The sequence below is a fragment of the Mytilus trossulus genome, unplaced genomic scaffold (genome assembly GCF_036588685.1).
Source record: "Mytilus trossulus isolate FHL-02 unplaced genomic scaffold, PNRI_Mtr1.1.1.hap1 h1tg000429l__unscaffolded, whole genome shotgun sequence".
Lineage (NCBI taxonomy): Eukaryota > Metazoa > Mollusca > Bivalvia > Mytilida > Mytilidae > Mytilus > Mytilus trossulus.
In genome coordinates, this window is record NW_026963357.1 from 111,138 (window position 1) to 130,143 (window position 19,006).

Consider the following 19,006-nt stretch of genomic DNA (forward strand, 5'->3'; position numbering starts at 1 on the left):
TAGTTAGTAGTTTTTCACAAAAGGAATAAATATAATTGACCGATTAATAGCCAGTGAAGAAGATGCAATCGAAGTTTCTCTTTGTGAAACTACACATATACAAAGACTTAATATTCCAATTTAAAAGGTTAACTACATGTATTAATGTTAGATAAGCAGGACACAGAATAATGTCATGCTATAATGAATATGTCCTAAAAACTTTTCCACTAATTAGCTTTGTATGGTACATGTACCTTTTCTTTTTTTAATTCATGACAGGTACATAAAAATTCAGGGAAAGTTTTACCAGTATTTATATCAATGTGAAACGAACTGAAATTGAGCTACATGTATTTTTTATATTTTCAGATTGAAGATCTACTCTTAATTTTTATTGATTCAAGGTCCAGTCAAGTTATTACTTTCTATAGGTAAGTGAACATTACATTGATATTGTATTGGAACGTTTAATGATTTTTTTATCAAATGAAAATCAGAAATATATTGAAATTGTAAATGTGAATTAAAGGGGAGATAATCCAGAGCTATAGGATTCATTCTAAATAGCATTAGACCAGTGTTTGTATTAAAGGGGAGATAATCCAGAGCTATAGGATTCATTCTAAATAGCATTAGACCAGTGTTAGTATTAAAGGGGAGATAATCCAGAGCTAAAGGATTCATTCTAAATAGCATTAGACCCGTGTTTGTATTAAAGGGGAGATAATCCATAGCTGTAGGATTCATTCTAAATAGCATTAGCATGATTAGACCCGTGTTTGTATTAATTCTTTTAGAACAAGTTTAAAATTTGCACTTAAAATAAAATGACACAATTACAAAATTAATTGTACTTGGAAGTTGAAACTAATTAAACATTGCAAGCATTACAAAAAGAGTTGTTAACTTGTAACATGTAGAAATCAAATTGTTCTTTATGATTGTAAGATGGGAGGTCTATGCAAATGAGACAGCAACTAATCAACAAAAGAAGTCTACATTTTATTTAAAAATAGATAATTGTCTGTAACGTGTTGTTTTTATTATATGTATATTTTCAGTTTGAACATGATATCTATAATGTCTTTTATTGTTTTTTTTATTTGATAATTGTCCAGTCTTTGTGTTCATTGTTCAGTCTGTGTGACTATTGTCCAGTCAATGTGATCCTTGCCAGTTGAGTTCCTATTATAGGTAAGTTTAATTGTATGTGAACTAGATAGAATCATTTACTACTGAAATTTGTTTAAAAAAAGAGGCGAATGTAGAATTTTAACTCTGACAGGGGGAGATAAATAATTAACAGATATATTCTACATTCAAAATATCACAACTAGTTTTTATACCCCAGGCAACCAGTTGCGGAGGGTATAATGTTTTTGACCCGTCAGTCTGTCCGTCCGTCCGTCCGTCATTCCTGTTTCTTGTCATCGCAACTCCTCTCAAACCGCACAACAGAATTTCACGAAACCTTTTCAGATAATAAGGACATACTATGTTGTTGTGCATATCGATGGGAAATTGCGATTCAATTTTTTTTCTAGGAGTTACACCCCTTTGAACTTATTTACTTTAATGTACTACTGCAACAGTTTGTCATCGCAACTGCTCTCAAACCACTCAACAGAATTTCAAGAAACCTTTTCAGATAATAAGGACATATTATGTAGTTGTGCATATCGACAGGAAATTGCAATTCAATTTTTTTCTAGGAGTTATGCCCCTTTGAACTTATTTACTTAAATGTACTACTGCAACAGTTTGTCATCGCAACTCATCTCAAACCACACAACAACATTTCACGAAACCTTTTCAGATAATAAGGACATACTATGTTGTTGTGCATATCGATGGGAAATTGCGATTCAATTTTTTTTCTAGGAGTTACACCCCTTTGAACTTATTTACTTTAATGTACTACTGCAACAGTTTGTCATCGCAACTGCTCTCAAACCACTCAACAGAATTTCAAGAAACCTTTTCAGATAATAAGGACATATTATGTAGTTGTGCATATCGACGGGAAATTGCGATTCAATTTTTTTTTCTAGGAGTTACGCCCCTTTGAACTTATTTGCTTCAATGTACTACTGCAACAGTTTTTCATCGCAACTCCTCTGCAACCACACAACAGAATTTCATGAAATTTTGTAGATAATAAGTACATACTATTTAGATCTGCATATTGGTAGGAAATTATTTTTTCTTATACAATTTTTTTTTCTTACACTTATTTAATTTCTCCAATGACAATGTAGGGACGTTGGGTATGTGAGCGTGCTCACTAAGGTTCTTTAATTTTTTATGTAATAAACAAGACCCTAAAACATCTTGTAAAAGTGAAGGTTTAGAGGTCTATATCAATGAGACAGCAACCAATCAATGAAAGAGGTCAAATTTGTATCAAACAATAGACAAGCATCTTTATAATATATTATATTTATATTTCAACCTGAAATAGAAACATTCATATTCTCATTTTAAACATCTATTATCAGTATTTATTTGATTCCTGTCCAGTCATTTCAATCCCTGTCCAGTCGATTTGATCTCTGTCCAGTCGATTTGATCTCTGTCCAGTCAAGTTGATCCTTGTCCAGTCAAGTTGATCCTAAGTGTCCAGTCAAGTTGAACCTTGCCCAGTGGATTTGTTCCCTGTCCAGTCAAGTTGATCCTTGCCCAGTCGATTTGATCCCTGTTCAGTCAGACTGTTGTTATAGGTAAGTACATCATATATGAACTATATAGGATCATTTTAATACTGAAATTTGTTTCGAATGTAAAATATTCAAACTCTATAAGGGGAGATAATCAACTAAATAGTTTCAACATTCATAATACCCAAGACCAATATTTTATAGTAAATGAGACACACACGAACATGAAATCATTGCAAAATTTTTTTTTTTAAAAATAGATAGATTAAACTTATGGGTAAAGGATAGAAAAAAAGTAAGTGCTAAGGCTACATTGTGTACATCACACTGATATCAACCCTATATTAAACAGATACAACACAACATTATAACTCCCGCAATATTTCAACAGTATATACCTATGAGAACACAACCCAACAAATCAAGAACTATATAAAGCAAGGAAATATGTAGAGGTCAATATATAGTCAATAAATACAAAATATCTACAAATGACAAGGTCTAGATTTTCATGACGCTGGCAATAAAATTAGGGGTTTATTCATGTTAATCATTTGTTAATGAAATAATTAATAAATATACCTTTATTGTTCATAGTTATTTTGTTGAAACAGGAAATAACACAAACATTGATATGTTTATAAGATATAGAAAAATTCATATATATCACAACAGTTACTGAAAAAAGAAGTACTGGTAAAGTAATTTGAAGTGATTCATATATTTTACATATATCAGGCTTAAACAAGTAAATATGATTTAGAAATATTTTTCAGAGATGCTTTAGATGATGGCACTTTCTTATTGATAAATATAGCTGACCTCAGTTTTCATCAAATTAGTATGTATTGTATCATATATATGTTTTAGTTCACCTGGCATACTCATCACTTAGCGTCAGTTGTCTATCGTTGGTGTTGTTAAATTTTACAAAAATCCTCTCCTCTGAAACTACTAGGACAAATTAAACCAAACTTAGCCACAATCATCATTAGAGTATCTAGCTTTAAAAATGTGTCAGATGACCCTGCCTGCAAACCAACATGGCGGACATGGCTAAACATAGAACATTGGTGTAAAATATAAGTTGTGTCTATCATCTGAAAAAATGCCTTACAAACAGAAAATCTGAAAAAGGACAGAAATTTTCCTAATGTTGAGAACTGCCGGCTGTTTATTTACATCAAAACTTTAAAAAAGACGACTTCTTAAAGGAGTCATTGCACTTAAATGTCAAATTTACTGATTTTTTTTTCTTTCCGCCGATTATTGTCCAGACTATAATAGATAGGCAGGAACTTTAAAAAGCAAAAATTATCAGACAGACAAATCTACATATACGTCAAACATGACTGAAATCATCAGACGACTCCTTATTTGAGTTATTGCCCTTTTATAACCTATTTCCTGTGTTTTGTGAATTCACAGTATTTGCATGCAACGACACATGTAATTTTGTCTCGGTCCAAGTTACGCTAGGGTCTCAGAGCATAGGCTAGTGCCATATTCGAAAAGGGCTTTAAGTGAAGGCCTTTATAGCAATATAACACACCATTACATACTTTTCAGGGGTTTGATTTGTTTGGGCCCAAGAGTCTGGGCCCTTTCATTTCTGAGAGGAAACCTTTGAAATTGGAAAACAAATGTCCAAGACCTGCCCCCAATCCTTTACGTTAGTGCTTATTTTCAGTACCATTATTTGAGGAGGGCCTTTCACTTGAAAATTCAAATGGTCTACATGGTCCAGGACTTAACATTCTTTTAAGCAAATTTTAAAGCGTACTTATAGAAAATGGCTGTGGGCATGAATTCGCTATCTATCTATTTATATCTATATTAATGTTTATAAATATCGCTTACATGACCGTCGGCAGTTTTTGGAGGTCAACTCGATTCTTATTTGAATGCCGTCAGGACTCAAATACACACGAAACGATAATACATATTATGCCTTGTAAATTATCGATTGTAGGCTGTGAGGTGACCTTTAGTTGTTAAATTCTATGTTATTTGGTCTCTGGTGGAGACATGCATCACTGGCAATCATACCACATCTTATCTTATGTTGAAAAACATTTGCAAAAGTTCATACTTTATTTATGTTATTTTATTTAATTTACTTTTTGTTTTTAATTAAGTTGGGGGTGTTCACCATGTTTATGTATGGCAGGATGTTGAAATGCTATCCCCAGCTCGTATATTTGAACAACCTGACAAGTAAAGTTTTTTGTCTGGCTTGCCCTTGGACAAGTAAAAAATAACACTGAACTAAATTTAATTTAATAAAAAATGTTCTTGAATTAAATAAATCAGGAAGTAGATTAATTACCAAAATAAAAAAATAATAAGTATGCAATCCCAGTTATCATAAACATTACGTTATCTTTGACCATTTACCAGTAATCGTCTATTAAGATTTATGCCTTATCCAAGGGAGGTGACACCACAGGTGTCATTTTAATTTTTCTCGACTGAGTTTCTATCGAGATGGATAAAACCTGCTAAAAACAGATACATCGGGTAATCAAGACAAAAGGAACGGAAATACTTTTGATGAGTCGAGTAAAAAACAGAAAATGCAGGCAGAGAAAGACCGGCAATATAAAAAAGAAAACAGAATCAAGAATTCTAGACGTTGTAGTCTATAAATTTCCCCTGGCTCTCCAGTGAAGAAATGTCATTGATGTTTAACCCCATACCTCCTTTTATATATACAAAAATATTACAAATATCATTTATTTTGCTTCAATACAAGCTTATATTGAATTACTTTCATTATTTATTGGGAAATTCAGGGCAGGTAAATTTTTTTCTGCACAATTAAAATTACAATTATACTTCCCCAGGGACAAGAGCTCCCAAATAAATTTCCAGACACATGATATATTTATAAATTATTTGCTATTTCCTTTTGGGTTTTGAATGATTCTGCCTTTTTGAAAACATCTTATCTTTTGTCAAATTGTAAAAATCTGTCTCATGTTTGGGAGGCTGATGCCATTGTCCAGTTAACCCATAATTAAAAAAAATATATTTGCTGCTGCTTTGCCTTTCTATCGTGATAAAGCTGAAGTCAACAGTTAAAAACCTGGCTCAGATGGTTTATAATTCAAATATGGATTGTTTTGTTTAATACTTTGTTGATTTCATGATAAATAAGTATATAATTTTGTATAGACTTAAAATATTCTGAATACTAGTACACATGTAAGATAAAAAGGTATAGGTAACTAAGGTCTTCACTTCTCATTGTTGAAAGCTGTGCAATAACTTGTCCTTTTGTCAAAGTACCATACGCTCTTTAATAGTCTGACTTTTGTAAGACTGATGAGCTGTAGGATGTGTGAATGTTTTTTCTTACACAAATAGTATTGCCGAATATAGATATAAGACGATGTGGTATAAGTGCCAATGAGACAACTCTCCATCCAAGTCACAATTTATAAGTAAACCATTATTATTTAAGGTTAAATTACGGTCTTCAACACAGAGCCTTGACTCACACCACTCAGCAAGCTATAAAGGGCCCCAAAAATTACTAGTATAAAACCGTGGAAACCAACAAGAAATGAGAAACACTTATGAACCACATCAACAAACGACAACTACTGAACATCAAATTCCTGACTTGAGACAGGTGCAAACAATAGCAGCGGGTTTGAACATTTTAATGTATGAATGAATTGTCAGACTTTAATAAAAAAAAAAAGAGTGTTAAAATACGGAAGGCCAACTCTTTTTGATATCACATTGAAAAAAACAATGTACATTTTTAAGAGACTATCAGTTGTTGATGTTTTTTTGCCAGCGTAGCGCCAAATTTTTTAAACAAACCCCCTCCTTGGCTGTATTTGGTGAAGTTCCTAATCTGTAGGATTACCAACAAAAGACCTGCTTAATGAATAATGAATAAGGGAGCACATTGGTATATTAAATTAGCACAAAGGACACAAAATATCAGAATGCTTATAATCATATGGTATGTAATAAGGACATAACATATCAGAATGTTTATAATCATATGGTATGTAATAAGGACATAACATATCAGAATGTTTATAAACATATCATGCATATGGTATGTAATAAGGACACAAAATAGCAAAATGTTTATAAACATATGGTACGTAATAATGACACAAAAAAGCAGAGTGTTTATAAACATATGGTATGTAATAGGGACACATTTATGACACATTCTGTAAAAAGTTATTAGTTTAACAAATTAAAATTCATATTCATTCACCATGATTTATTTACAACTAAACTAGCACATGTTGGGAAGGTAGGCAGTCTTTCTTTCTTTTTACCAGAATTGGGTTTCCAGATGGTAAAAAGGGAACCACTTTATTAAATTTTTCAGTAAGTTTTTTAACCTTTAAGCAATGATGAAATTTTATTTAGTCATTTTGGGTTGTTTCTTTCTAGAGTTATGGTCCTTGATCATTGGGAAAATTAAAAGATTTTTTGGTATCTGGATGATAAAGAAAAACAACTGAAATGGTATATACATTATGAAATGTTAAAGGTATGTTATTGAGCACTAAACACAGGCGAAGCTCAGTATAACTCATTTCAGGATTTACCATTCCAGAGTTGTGGTTGTTGATAATTTTCAATTAGCAGTAACAATTAGCCTGGCAATAATTACTCAACAGATTTATACATTTATTTTTCTATTTTAGGAAATATGGAAAATTGGAATAAGGTAAGATTTTTTCTTCTTTATAGTCAAACAGTCGAGTGATTTTTTTCTAGCCTGCAACATTTATGTCGCGAAAGCGAGACAATGTGATCCTAGATTCCCTCGAGGGCGTCAACATTAAGGTTCATTCTGTTGTTAAATATTTTTTTTAGACATCAATTTTTATTGTCAAAACTTCATGTAATTTTAAGAAACTTGGACAGAAGCTTTTTTATGAACAAAATACTGTAATCATTATATCTCGTGCAATACAGCATTATATTTTTAACTGTTAGCTCAACATGGGAAAGAAGTGACGAAGACCCCTAAACGCATGAATGATGTTCACTAAAACAAAAAGTTTTTGACGGAAATGCAACGAACTCAAAAGAGGTCTATTCATTTTAAACACCCAAGCTTACCTATTGTTTGTCATAAAACTTGGAAATAGTGATTAACTCCTGTAAACACACATAATGTCAAATATGTCCCCACTGACAAAAAGGCTACTTGATCATTGAATAGTCACTATTTATTGATTTCTTTTTCTTGATTAAAAATATGTTTTTGGGCTAAAATATTAAAAACAACACTGTTATTTCTTTAACAGAGTAAGCTCAGAGACATTCAAAGTAAATCTGTCAAACAAATTATATCATTAAATATACAAATATTACACTGCTCCTTTCCAAGTTGTAAAATATTGCATGTTTATATTGAAAATATTGAAACACAATTTTCACTCAGATAAGCTTTTTCATGTGAGAATGAAATGTTTTTAAAAAAATCTTTTTCTTCTTCAAAACTTAGGAACAGTATACAATGTAATCATAAGCAGGGTTTCCCCTGGGTCTATTTTCTTTTTCACTACCTCTTTTGACAAAACTATATTTTTCGCCACTTTCAATTCACCCCCCCCCCCCCCCCCCAACTATTATTTGTCACATTATTGTATACCAAAGACTACAATGTTTCCTTTGTATTAACCAATCAAAATCAGTCATTCTAAAGTATAGTTATTGTCTGGCATTAGCGTGAAAAACATTTAAGTTAATACACTCTTTACATTTTATTAAATGTAAACTCCATTTCTTATTTACAGAAACTCCTTGAAGCTGCTACAAAAGGAAGAGTAGAAGAATTGAAGCTTTGCTTAGCAAACGGAGCTAACATTGATTATCGAGAGGTAAACTTGTAACATTGACTATCAAATAGGTAGACTTGTAACATTGAATATCAAGTAGGTAAACATGTAACATTGAATATCAAGTAGGTAAACTTGTAACATAGTAGGTAAACTTATCATGACACAACAATGGTGTTCAACACAAAACATGATACATTATGACTTAACACTGATTTTCAACACACAGAGCATGCGACACATCATGACACAACACTGGTGTAAAACACAGAACATGTAACACATCAGGACACTACAGTTATGGTCAACACAAAACGTGAGTCACATCATGACACAACAATGATGTTCAACACAATACATAAGCCACATCTTGACACACCACTGGTGTTTAACACATAATATGACACCATGACACAAAACTGATGTTCAACACAAAACATCGGACACACCATGACACAACACTGATGTTAATCACAAAACATGAGACATATCATGACACAACACTGATGTTCAACACTGATGTTCAACACAGAACATGGGACACATCATGACACAACCATGGTGTTTAACTCAATAGGAATAGGAATCATGACACAACACTGAAGTTCAACACAGAACATGAGAGACAACATGAAACAACACTGATGTTCAACACGGAACATGAGACACATGACACAACACTCATGTTCAACACAAAACATGACACATCATGACACAACACTGATGTTCATCACAAAACATGCGACACATCATGACACACCACTGATGTTCCACACAGAAAATGAGACACATCATGACACAACACTGAAAACATACATGTAATCAGAGTACTGCACTAAATGTGAAACATACCATTTTTATATGACTGCCAAAATTTAAAAAAAAATTGTCGTATATTGGTATGACGTTGGTGTCGTAGTCGTCATCCGAATACATTTGGTTTTCGCACTATAACTTTAGTATAAGTAAAAAGAAATCTATGAAATTTAAATACAAGGTTTATGACCATCAAAGGATGGTTGGGATTCATTTTGGGAGTTTTGGTCCCAACAGTTTAGGAATTAGGGGCCACAAAAGGTCCCAAATAAGCATTTTTCTTGGTTTTTGCACAATAACTTTAGTATAAGTAAATAGAAATCTATGAAATTTTATCACAAGGTTTATGATCACAAAAGGAAGGTTGGGATTGATTTTGGGAGTTTTAGTGTAAACATATTTTATTAATTATATTCAGGTACATACATAGGCATTTACATAATAATACAAGTGAAATAATTAATAGGATTCATAAACAAGCTCTTAGCTTATATTAATCCGTTTCCTAATAAGAACATTTCATATTTTAATACTCAAAGGGTAAAATGTTATAAAAAATAACAATGTTACACTAGATGGAAAGAAGAAAAAAACATATAATAAGGTTTGTGACACACACGAAAGAAGAAAAAAATATATATACATCGGAATAATAAAGTGTATGTTTCTGAACGGACACAATTATAGATATAGAGTTGGGAGTTTTGGTCCTAACAGTTCTGGAATGAGGGGCCAAAAGGGTCCAAAATTAAACTTTGTTTGATTTCATTAAAAAATGAATTATTGGGGATCTTTGATATGCCAAATATAACCGTGTATATAGATTCTTAATTTTTGGTCCTGTTCTCAAATTGGTCTACATTAAGGTCCAAAGGGTCTAAAATTAAACTGAGTTTAATTTAAACAAACATTGAATTCTTGGGGTTCTTGATATGATGAATCTAAACATGTACTTAGATTTTGATCATGGGCCCAGTTTTCAAGTTGGTCCAAATCGGGGTCCGAAAATTCAATATATGGGGTTCTTCAATACGCTGAATCTAACCATGTATTTTGATTTTTAATATTTGGGCCCGGTTATCAAATTTGTCCACATTGAGGTCTAAAGGGTCTAAAATTGAAAATTATTTGATTTCACCAAAAATTGAATTTTTGGGGTTCTATGATATGCTGAATCTAACCATGTTGAATATTGGACCATAATATGAAAATGTCCAATTAAGATTTTTATATTTTTTTAAGTTTAAGTTCTTAGACCACATTCATTCTGTGTCAGAAACCTATGTTGTGTCATCTATTTAATCACAATCCAAATTCAGAGCTGTATCAAGCTTAAATGTTGTGTCAATACTTGCCCCCACTGTTCAGGGTTTGACCTCTACGGTCGTATAAAGCTGCCCCCTGCGGAGCATCAAGTTTACGGCATAAGACTGACAAATTAATACTAACATATGTTCTGCACCTGACAACTCAGAGTAAATAGACAAAAAATATAACAACACACAATACATGGACTTGACCTGACTACTCAGAGTAAATAGACAAACAAATATAACAACACACAACACATGGTCTGGACCTGACTATTCATAGTAAATAGACAAACAAATATAACAACACACAACACATGGTCTGGACCTGACTACTCAGAGTAAATAGACAAATAAATATAACAACACACAATACATGGACTGAACCTGACTACTCAGAGTAAATATACAAACAAATATAACAACTAACAACACATGGCCTGGACCTGACTACTCAGAGTAAATAGAAAAATAAATATAATAACAAACAACACTTGGTCTGGACCAGACCTGACTACTCAGAGTAAAAAGACAAACAAATATAACAACACACAATACATGGACTGGACCTGACTACTCAGAGTAAATAGACAAACAAATATAACAACACACAACACATGGCCTGGTCCTGACTACTCAGAGTTAATAAACAAACAAATATAACAACACACAACAAATGGTCTGGACCTGACTACTGAGAGTAAATAGAAAAATAAATATAACAACACACAATACATGGATTTGACCTGACTACTAAGAGTAAATAAACGAGCAAATGTATCAACATACAATACATAGTCTGGACCTAACCATACTACTCAGAGTAAATAGACAAATAAATATAACAACACACAACACATGGTCTGGACCTGACCTTACTACTCAGAGTAAATAGACAAACAAATATAACAACACACAACCCATGGTCTGGACCTGACCTGACTACCCAGAGTAAATAGACATACAAATATAACAACACTCAACACATGGTCTGAACCTGACCTGACTGCTCAGAATAAATAGATAAACAAATATAACAATAAACAACACATGGTCTGGACCTGACTACCAAGAATAAACAGACAAATAAATATAACAACACATGGTCTGGACCTGACTACTCAAAGTAAATAGACAAACAAATATAACAACAAACAACACATGGTCTGAACCTGACTACTCAGAGTAAATAGACAAATTTAACAACACACAACACATGGTCTGGACCTGAATACTGAGAGTAAATGGACAAACAAATATAACAACACACAACACATGGTTGGACCTGAATATTGAGAGTGAATAGACAAACAAAAATAACAAGAAACAACACATGGTCTGGACCTGACCTTACTACTCAGAGTGAATAGACAAACAAATAAAACAACTTACAACGAATGGTCTGGACCTGACCTGACTACTTAGAGTAAATAGACAAACAAATATAACATACCATAACACATGGCCTGGACCTGACCTGACTACTCAGAGTAAATAGACAAACAACTATAACAACAGACAAAACATGGTCTGAACCTGACTACTCAGAGTAAAGAGACAAACAAATACAACAACTGACAACACATGGTCTGGACCTGACTACTCATAGTAAATAAACAAGTACAACAGCTTACAGCACATTGCCTGGACCTCATTACTCCCGAGTAATTAGACATACTCATACAACAACTAACAACACATGGTCTGAACTGGATTACTCAGAGTAAATAGACATAAAAATACAACAACTAAGAACACATGGTCTCGACCTGACAACTCAGAGTAAATAAAAATACATAAATAACAACACACAACACATGGTCTGGACCTGACTACTCTGAGCAAATAGACACACAAATACAACAACTAACAACACATGGTCTGGACCTGACTACTCATAGTAAATAAACAAGTACAACAGCTTACAGCACATTGTCTGGACCTGACTACTCAGAGTAAAAAGACAAACAAATATAACAACTAACAACACTTGGTCTGGACTTGGCTACTAAAGAGTAAATAGACAAACAAATATAACAACACACAACACATGGTCTGGACCTGACTATTCAGAATAAATAGACATAAAAATACAACAAATAAGAACACATGGTCTGGACCTGAGTACTCAGAGTAAATAGACCTACAAATACAACAACCAACAACACATGGTCTAGACCTGACTACTCAGAGTAAATAGAAAAACAAATATAACAATAAACAACACATGATCTGGACCTGACTACTCAGAGTAAATAGAAAAACAAATATAACAACAAACAACACATGGTCTGGACCTGACTTGACTACTCAGAATAAATAGACATACAAATATAACAACTAACAACACATGGTCTGGACCTGACTACTCAGAGTAAATAGAAAAACAAATACAACAAACAACACATGGTCTGGACCTGACTACTCAGAGTAAAAAGACAAACAAATATAACAACACACAACACATGGTCTGGACCTGACTACTCAGAGTAAAAAGACAAACAAATACAACAAACAACACATAGTCTGGACCTGACTAGTCAGAGTAAATAGACAAACAAATATAACAACAAACAACACATGGTCTGGACCTGACTACTCAGAGTAATTAGACAAACAAATACAACAAACAACACATGGTCTGGACCTGACTACTCAGAGTAAATAGACAAACAAATATATATAACAACACACAACACATGGTCTGGACCTGACTACTCAGAGTAAATAGACAAACAAATATAACATCACACAACACATGGCCTGGACCTGACCTGACTACTCAGAATAAATAGACAAACAACTATAACAAGAAACAACACATGGTCTGGACCTGACCTGACTACTCAGAGTAATTAGACAAAGAAATACAACAACTAACAACGAATGGTCTTGACCTGACCTGACTACACAGAGTAAAAAGACAAACAAATATAACATCACACAACATATGGCCTGGACCTGACCTGACTACTCAGAGTAAATAGACAAACAAATATAACAACTAACAACACATAGCCTGGACCTGACTTGACTACTCAGAGTAAACAGACAAACAACTATAACAACATACAACACATGGTCTAGACCTGACCTGACTACTGAGAGTAAATAGACAAACAAATATAACAACACACAACACATGGTCCGGACCTGACCTGACTACTCAGAGTAAATAAACGTACAAATATATCAACAAACAACACATGGTCTTGACCTGACTACTGAGAGTAAATAGACAAATATGACAACAAACAACACGTGGTCTGGACCTGACTACTCAGAGTAATAGACAAACAAGTATAACAACCAAACACATGGTCTGGACCTAGCTACTCAGAGTAAATAGACAAATATTACAACACACAAAAAAATGGTCTGGTCCTGACTATATATACAGCTACTGAGAGTAAATAAACAAAGATAACAACACACAACCAAGGTATGGACCTGACTACTCAGAGTAAATAGACAAACATTTATAACAACCAAACACATGGTCTGGACAACACACAACATATGGACTTGACCTGACCTGACTACTCAGAGTAAATAGACGAAAAAATAAAACAACACATGGTATGAACATGACTACTCAGAGTAAATAGACAAATATAACAACACACCACATGGTCTGGACCTAGCTGCTCAGAGTAAATAGACAACCAAATATAACAACACACAGCACATGGCCTGGACCTGACTACTCAGAGTAATTATACAAACAAATATAACAACACACAATACATGGACCTGACCTGACTACTCAGAGTAAATAGACAAATAAATAAAACAACTTACAACACATGGTCTGGACCTGACAACTCAGAGTAAATAGACAAACAAATATAACAACTCACAACACATGGTCTGGACCTGATTACTCAGAGTAAATAGACAAACAAATATAACACACATCACATGGGCTGGACCTGACTACTGAGAGTAAATAAACAATTATAACAACACACAACCAAGGTCTGGACCTGACTACTGAGAGTAATAGACAAACAAATATAACAACACACAACACATGGTCTGGACCTGACCTGACTTCTCAGAGTAAATAAACAAACAAATATAACAACAAACAACACATGGTCTGAACCTGACTACTCAAAGTAATAGACAAACAAATATAACAACCAAACACATGGTCTGACCCTGACTACTAAGAGTAAATAGACAAATATAACAACACATAACACATGGTCTGACCCTGACTACTCAGAGTAAATAGACAAATATAACAACACACAACACATGGTCTGGACCTGACTACTCAGAGTAAATAGACAAATATAACAACACACAACACATGGTCTGGACCTGACTATTCAGAATAAATAGACATAAAAATACAACAAATAAGAACACATGGTCTGGACCTGACTACTCAGAGTAAATAGACCTACAATTACAACAACCAACAACACATGGTCTAGACCTGACTACTCAGAGTAAATAGAAAAACAAATATAACAACAAACAACACATGATCTGGACCTGACTACTCAGAGTAAATAGACAAACAAATATAACAACACACAACACATGGTATGGACCTGACTACTCAGAGTAAATAGACAAACAAATATAACATCACACAACACATGGCCTGGACCCGACCTGACTACTCAGAATAAATAGACAAACAACTATAACAAGAAACAACACATGGTCTGGACCTGACCTGACTACTCAGAGTAAATAGACAAACAAATACAACAACTAACAACGAATGGTTTTGACCTGACCTGACTACTCAGAGTAAATAGACAAACAAATATAACAACTAACAACACATGACCTGGACCTGAACTGACTACTCAGAGTAAATAGACAAACAACTATAACAACATAAAACACATGGTCTGGACCTGACCTGACTACTGAGAGTAAATAGACAAACAAATATAACAACACACAATACATGGACTTGACCTGACAACTCAGAGTAAATAGACAAACAAATATAACAACACACAACACATGGTCTGGACCTGACTACTCAGAGTAATAGACAAACAAGTATAACAACCAAACACATGGTCTGGACCTAGCCACTCAGAGTAAATAGACAAATATTACAACAAACAACACATGGTCTGCTCCTGACTTTATATACAGCTACTGAGAGTAAATAAACAAATATAACAACACACAACCAAGGTCTGGACCTGACTACTCAGAGTAAATAGACAAACAAATATAACAACCAAACACATGGTCTGGACCTGACCTGACAATTCAGAGTAAATAGACAAACAAATATAACAACACACAACACATGGACTTGACCTGACCTGACTACTCAGAGTAAATAGACGAAAAAATAAAACAACAAACAACACATGGTGTGGACATGACTACTCAGAGTAAATAGACAAATATAACAACACACACCACATGGTCTGGACCTAGCTGCTCAGAGTAAATAGACAAACAAATATTACAACACAACACCTGGTCTGGACCTGACTACTCAGAGTAAATAGACAAATAAATATTACAACACACAACACATGGTCTTGACCTGACCTGACTACTCAGAGTAAATAGACAACCAAATATAACAACACACAGCACATGGCCTGGACCTGACTACTCAGAGTAATTATACAAACAAATTTAACAACACACAATACATGGACCTGATCCTACTACTCCGAGTAAATAGACAAACAAATATAACAACACACAATACATGGACCTGACCTGACTACTCAGAGTAAATAGACAAATAAATAAAACAACTTACAACACACGGTCTGGACCTGACTACTCAGAGTTAATAGACAAACAAATATAACAACTCACAACACATGGTCTGGACCTGATTACTCAGAGTAAATAGACAAACAAATATAACAACCAAACACATGGTCTGAGACTAGCTACTCAGAGTAAATAGACAAATATAACAACGCACAACACATGGGCTGGACCTGACTACTGAGTACTGATAGTAAATAAACAATTATAACAACACACAACCAAGGTCTGGACCTGACTTCTGAGAGTAATAGACAAATAAATATAACAACACACAACACATGGTCTGGACCTGACCTGACTTCTCAGAGTAAATAAACAAACAAATATACATGTAACAACAAACAACACATCGTCTGAACCTGACTTCTCAAAGTAATAGACAAACAAATATAACAACCAAACACATGGTCTGACCCTGACTACTAAGAGTAAATAGACAAATATAACAACACACAACACATGGTCTGACCCTGACTACTCAGAGTAAATAGACAAATATAACAACACACAACACATGGTTTGGACCTGACTACTAAGAGTAAATAGACAAATATAACAACACACAACACACGGTCTGCACCTGACCTGACTACTCAGAGTAAATAGACAAACAAAAATAACATCAAACAACACATGGTCTGGACCTGACTACTCATAGTAAATAGACATACAAATATAACAACTAACAACACATGGTCTGGACCTGACTACTGTGAGTATATAGACAAACAAATATAACAATTAACAACACATGGCCTGGACCTGACTACTGTGAGTATATAGACAAACAAATATAACAACACACAACACATGGTCTGGACCTGACCTAACTACTCAGAATAAATAGACATACAAATATAACAACTAACAGCACATGGCCTGGACCTGACCTGACTACTGAGAGTAAATAGACAAACAAATATAACAACTCACAACACATGGTCTGGACCTGACCTGACTACTCAGAATAAATAGACATACAAATATAACAACTAACAACACATGGTCTGGACCTGACTACTTTGAGTATATAGACAAACAAATATAACAACACACAACACATGGTCTGGACCTGACTACTCAGAGTAAATAGACAAATATAACAACAAACAATACATGGTCCGGGTTGTCTGATTTGGTACAGGCACAAAATTTGGAGAGATTAAACCATATTTGCTTTAGTAAAATTCCCCCTTGGCCTATCTAGACCATTCGTATTAAAAATAAAACACAGAATAATAAACCCTGCACTGTTCAAATACCATTGATCTGTTTGTTAACTGATACTTACTCATTATACTGAATCATCATTAAATCAAAATTCTGAATTTGAATAGACAGTTTTAATGGAAAAAAATGTAATCAGGGTTTGATTTTAAAATATTTTTGTTTGTGTTTAAGTTATGGATGGTGAAGTTCTTATTTTGCTTCTTGACAAGAAACAATTTTTTACACTAAGGTTTTACTTGGTGTTGTGTTAACAACTTTGATCAGATAGTGATATGTATAAAGATCTAATGTAGAAACATCTTGTAAAAAGGACAAATAGTCGTTAGATTCATATAAAATGTAATTCCGTTTTACTCATATAATTGTTCTGCATCTGAAAATACTACTCTTTTATTTATTTTTTTAGATTAATGATTATTCTGAACCTGCACTAAATCCTGTTGTTAATTAGGCATATTTAATGAACAACAAATGCTTGTATGGATAATAATAATAATAATAATAATAATAATAATAATAATAATAATAATAGTAATAATAATAATAATAATAATAATAATAATAATAATAATAATAATAATAATAATAATAATAATAATAATCTTTATTTAAAGAGGGTCTCATTTTCTTTATGTTGTACTAAATCAGGAAAAACAACTTATTTCATGCTTTTTTGAATAATTTATTTTATTAACATTAATGATTAAATGGAATCTACACTAAATCCTTTTTACACACAAAATCATGTTGTTAATTATACAGTTTTAATGAAAAAATATTTGTTAGAATCATATAAAGTGGGGTCTCATTTTACTCATAGTATTGTTCTGAATCAGAAAATATATCTTTTTCATATTTTTTTGAAAAAAATATTTTTATTACAATTAATGACTTTACTGAATATACACTAAAATTCTAAATTCTGTTGTTAATCAGACAGTTTTAATTAATGTGACTATTTATTTTTGTTAATATTTATTACACAACATTGACCAGTTTATCAGACAAGTTTTTATGTCAGTTGTATTATTCCAGGGTTATGGATGGACAGCATTAATGTTGGCTGCCTGGGGAGGACATGTGGAAGTGTGTCGACTTCTCCTGGAGAACAGATGTAACAAAGATATCACAGATGTATGTTATCTACTAAATCTGGTCACGTTACTTTTAATCAACACAAAATCATGTTGTTAATAAGACAGGTTTAATGGACAACTAATGTTTGTAATAATCATAAAAAGTGGGGTCTCATTTTACTCATAGTATTGTTCTGAATCAGAAAATATATCTTTTTTTCATTTTTCTTAAAAAAATTATTTTCTAAAAATTAATGATTCAACTGAATCTACACTAAATCCTGTTGTTAATCAGACAGTTTTAATTAATGTGACTTTTTGTTTCTGTT

At 33.1% G+C, this 19,006-nt stretch overlaps 1 long non-coding RNA gene across 1 annotated transcript; it reads left to right on the forward strand.

The window, feature by feature from the left end:
* Positions 1-3,413: 3,413 nt before the first annotated feature.
* On the forward strand, positions 3,414-18,679 carry LOC134702294 (uncharacterized). Its single transcript, XR_010104380.1, has 4 exons — positions 3,414-3,480; positions 7,325-7,347; positions 8,426-8,509; positions 18,637-18,679. It is a non-coding gene; the product is annotated as an uncharacterized LOC134702294 (long non-coding RNA).
* The last annotated feature ends 327 nt before the right edge of the window (positions 18,680-19,006 follow it).